Below are 4,986 nucleotides of genomic sequence, written 5' to 3'. Positions count from 1 at the left end.
TCGGAGGCACCTTCCGAGGGTTTAAAGGTGGAAGCGTGAAAAGGCTGCGATGGGCAGGGAGGAAAAGCGCTAAACGGGAGAAGAAACGGGAAAGAGTGAAGTGGGATGGAATAAAATAAGGAAATGAATTAAAAGAGAAGGGGGTAAAGTTAAAAAAATAAAGTAGGAAAATGAAATGAAGTAACGAAATGAAGTAACAAAATGAAATAACGAAATGAAATAACGAAATGAAATAGTGAAATGAAATAGTGAAATGAAATAGTGAAACAATGAAATTAAATGCCCTGAATTCCACCAAGTACTGTGAGTCCATCCAGAAATGACCCAGCAGAAACAGCCCCCCCGCCAACCCCAGAACCACATGGCGCTGATGGAAGAAGCCGAGCAAGAAATAAGACTTAAATTAAACCCGGGTGCCCGCCACAAACCAAAATCAAATCACCAAAAATCAACCTTCTTTCCCCCTTGTTTGTCTTTTTCGCCTTTAATTTTTATGAAGCAGTGAACGTTTTGTAGCGTGTGTCCGATCTGCGCAGCGTGGGAAGGGGATTCTATGTTTAAAATGTAAAGATTTATGATAAGGGTAATAGAGGCGGAACTGGATGCGCGGGCAGGGCTCGGGTTTGAGGTGGGAGCGTGAAATATAATCAAATATAACAAAAAATAACAGCAAATTCCCCCCCTGGTAGGTTTGCGGAAAGACATTTCCGCTCCGTTATGCGGGGAAATAGCGGTTTAATGAAATATGGGGGTTTGTAAGACGAAAATTGGGGGAGGGAGTGAAAAACGGGGAAAAAAGAGGAGGAAACGAGAGGAAAAGGGAAGAAAACAAGGCGAAAGGAGAAGAAAGAAAACAAGGGGGAAAGGTCTCATTCTAGAGGTAACAGGAGACAAACCGCATTTAAACCGGTGTTTTCCTGTGACTGGGAAGGGAGGAGGGGGCTGGATGTGCAAACCACCCCTGAGCTCGGAAATGGGGGGTTTAATCTCAAAAATGCGCTTTTTAGGTGATTTCTTCTCATTTCTCCGCTCTCCCCGCCGTGGTCATTGGGTTAATGAAGCCGAACCAGCCCAGGGATGGCCACACTTATGTGGAACCGCTTAGGAGAGTGGTACCCAAAAATCCAAATAGGAAGGGGAAATTAGAAATGGGAGCAGATGTGAGACCCCCATCGTGGTTTTATTTATCTATTTTTAAATTTTATTTTTAATAGTATCTTTTTTCCCAACCTGTATTTTAAAGTGTCATATTTTGCATCTATAGGAAAAGGCTGGAAGGCTCCGCATCGCTCCCACCGCACCCTCGCTGCAGCACATTTCCAGCACTTATTGTCCAAATTAAGGATATAGGAGGGGAAAATCGTCCAATATCAAATCATATTGACTCCTAAATTCCTCCCTCTCAGCCCCACGGCGGCTCCAGGGTGCAAATGACTCCGGAAAAAGGGTTTATGTGGATATTTGTGCAGGGAGCGGTTCCTCCTCCGTCTACCAGCGGGTTCCGAGGGGAAGACACGGATGGGTTTGCCTGGTTCCCCTTCGCTTTCTCTGCCGTCTTGGAGACACATTCTGCTATAAATTCAATGTATTTATCTCCTTTATTCCTGCTGGAAAGAAAGAGAAAAACAGATAAATCTCCATGGAGGGAAATATATATATATATCCCCTTTTTATCCAGCTCTGTTCTTTGCAAAACTGCAAATTGTTTCTCATCACCTTATCTCCGACCTTGAGCTCCCTGGTTTTGAGGCAGTTTCCTGTAAATGAACCATTTTCTTTATTACCACCCTCCCCTTTAAAATAAGAAATATGGGGCTGAACACAGTTTTGCAGGTGAAGGCGCGTTTGCAGCCGGAGATAGTGAAGTTCCCAATAGAGCGCGTTGTTAAACAGCTGATTTGATTTGTAGATATTTAAGGCAAATTGAGGGGTTTTTTCCCCTCATATCGCTGCCCTGAATATATTGATGTGTCTGTGGGCAAACACCTACGCGGCTCAGAGTCCATCGCTGCTGCTCCAGGCCGGGGAAATAGGGAAGAAAATCAAATTAATCAATTGTGGAATGTTATTATTATTATAAAAATCCCTTTTTATTGTCTACATGTGCTAGAGGAAAATATATAAAAATATATAAAAAATTATATATATATTATATATAGAGGTTGGATGAGAATAAAGAAAAAAGGACATATTCTTTATCTCAATTAAGGGAGAGATGGAAATAATTCACCGCAAATCGTGGGTATTTTTCTTTTCAATGTTCCCTTTTTACCTTATTTTCCTCTATTCCCCCCCCCCCCCCATTGTTGCCTGAAATTTTTAACCCCCCCCTCCTCGCTGCCCCGTTTTCTGGGGGAAAATCGCATTTAGGATTTTTCCCACCTCCAGCCATACAAAGGGAAACGGCCAAGGTAGGAGGTTTATTGAAGGAAAATCAGCTCCAGCCGCTGTCACAGCCCCTAAAACGCACCCAAAACCAATCCCCACCTAGAAATGGGGAGAAAACTTCCTTTTCCATTCATTTTGGGGAGGAATTTTCGCTCTTTGAGCCCTCGGGGAAATTAGAGCCCGTGGTATGAGAAAGCCTGGACGAGCATCCGATTTTCCCACTGGAGTCCCGGGTTAGTGAGGAAACTGCACTAAACCTCATATTCTCGCACAGGAGTCCAAGGAGAACGTTCCCAGGCTTCGTTCGAAATGTGCTTTGGATAAATCCAAGCCAAAGCGACTTGTTTTCCCAAACTTTGCGTGCGTTTTGCTTTTGTTTTCGAGAGGGGAAAAATAAACCCTAACATCCCTCCTTGTGAATTAATCCAACCAGGGAGGCTGGAGGTTGTGGCCAAGCCTTGGTAGCATATTTTTTTGTGCAAAAGCAACGCTCAAAATAGCGCAGGAAAAGGAGAAATTAAATACAGTCTTTGCCTTGACATGTTCCACCCAAAAACGGACCAAAAAAGGGGGGGAAAGGAGATTTGCATCAGACTTACATTTGTTCCAGCCATTGGGATTATCACCAATTCTTCATCCTCCTCTTGCACTGGAGATGTTTACACAGGGAATTAAATATATATATATAAACCCTACCTATTATTTAATTTAAATGCTTTGAGAGGGATCGGGGAGGAAAGACGAAACAAGGACGGAAACAGCATCTCAGGTTTCCCCCCCTCGCCCCCACCCTGGATCAAACCGTCTGGGGTGGTGTCAGATGCAGAGTTGACCCGAGACCATCCGGTTCTCTCCTTCCTAACCTGTCAGATTCCCGCAACCTGTTTGGAGCAGATCTACCCTCAGGCTTTTTTGCTTTCACCTTGTTCTTCTTATTTCTACCACCCCCCAAGCCTCCCCGCTCCAGCATGGGGGGGTGCGATAAATCTTGGGGATGCCCTTTGTGTATTTTGCCGTGGCTTCCGCGCGTTTTGCCATCCAGAAACTGGAAACAAACCCCAAAATCTCTCTAAACCCCCCCCACCTTCCGCCCCGAGGCAGGGCCAGAGGTGGATTTGCAAAGCCAAACCATCCCCGTGGCTTTATTACCGCGGTTTAGCCTCAAAAAACCGCGCTCAAGTTGAGAGGGAGAAGAGGAAAGGGCTAAATAGCTCTTAGTCCCACTCATCTGACCCAGGGGGGACAACGCGGGGATTCCCAAACCCCTCAGCCCCTTTTTCCCCTCCCATCCTCGCACGGCAGCATTTTGAGGCAAATAATGGCTTTTTTCCTCCTTTTACAGCCACTGTGGAATGTCCCAGCTCTTGGCAATTCCACCCCCCCCCCCCGTTAATTATTGTTATTATTTCCACGCTGCAATAGGTGCTTCTCGGCTCCGAGATTCAGAGACAGACAAATAAAATATCTGCCTCAATTTAGGGCCCCTGTCTGGTCGGAAGTCCAAGTTCAATTCCAAGTTAAAACAGGAGGTCGCCTGAAGCACCGACAAAAGAAAAAGGGGCCATTTGGTCTGGCTGGTGTCAACCAAGTGCGATCTGGAGAGTAATTAGCGCTTCTCATCATGTTTTGGCCTCATATTCTCGGGGAGAGGAGGAGGGAGAGGAGCTGGGGATGCTCAGGTGCTGTAGGACGCTTTATTTTCCTCCTAAACGTAATTTTATGTATTGATTTGTAGTTGCTCTAAAATACAGAGGGTTTTAAAGCATTTTTGGCCGTGGGATTGCAGCCATCCGGGGTTGTTTTCTCCCCCATCTCCTAATAGGGAATTAACTCAAGCTGCGTTCGGAAGGACCAAGCGTGACACCAGGCCAATGTAAGAAACCTTTTTTCCCCCCAAATATTATTCAGAGCCAGTTATATGAGAGCTGTGTGTTCAGGGCTGTTTTCTCCCACCCTAATTATTTACTTCTTGGTCCACTCGATGCCCAAATATTTCATTCCTTGGAGCTATTTAGAGGGATTGGGAGCTCTTGGCCAAGTTTATCCACCTCTTCAAAAGCGAAACACTGAAGAGTTTCATTGCCGGGGTAGGAGCCGAGCTTAAATGAACTAAACTGGGGTTTAAGCTGATGATAAATAGAGGAAAATAAATGGTGAATAGGCACAACCGGTGTCCATATCGAGGATAAAAGAGCGACGCGATCTACATTTCCAAGCAACATCGTGCTGGGAGAAGCGTAGCTATGAAAAACCTGGGATTTATTATGTATTATCTAGGGGAAATAGCTATGCAATAAGCCAAAAAAAAAGGCAAAAAAATGGGAAAAAACCTACCAAACTCGATATTCTCTTCGAAAAACATTGTTGGTAGATGGAGAGATCCCAGCCTGTTCAGAAAAGCATTCGCTGGGCTGAATTTTAAAGCAGAAATGCTTGGGGAAATCAAGTGCTAAATGACACCAGCTGGGCAGAGAGGGGCTGAAATCGCCGTGTTCTCCCTCAAAACATGGGCGGGTTGTGTGGGATGGACCGTTTGGCTTTTTCTGCAGGATCTTTATGCTCCTGGATGCGAATAACCTGGATTTTCACCCAGAGTGG

The 4,986-nt window shown here is 45.1% G+C and overlaps 1 long non-coding RNA gene across 1 annotated transcript; it reads right to left on the bottom strand.

Annotated features, from left to right (window-relative positions):
• Positions 1-473: 473 nt before the first annotated feature.
• LOC135576643 (uncharacterized) lies at positions 474-4,774 on the bottom strand. The gene is made up of 3 exons (XR_010468435.1): positions 4,723-4,774; positions 2,988-3,037; positions 474-1,607 (listed from the first exon to the last, which is right to left on the bottom strand). It is a non-coding gene; the product is annotated as an uncharacterized LOC135576643 (long non-coding RNA).
• Between the last annotated feature and the right edge of the window lie 212 nt (positions 4,775-4,986).

Source organism: Columba livia, chromosome 29 (assembly GCF_036013475.1).
Source record: "Columba livia isolate bColLiv1 breed racing homer chromosome 29, bColLiv1.pat.W.v2, whole genome shotgun sequence".
Classification (NCBI taxonomy): domain Eukaryota; kingdom Metazoa; phylum Chordata; class Aves; order Columbiformes; family Columbidae; genus Columba; species Columba livia.
The sequence above is the reverse complement of the archived record's forward strand: the minus strand, read 5'-3'. Positions and strand labels throughout refer to the sequence as shown.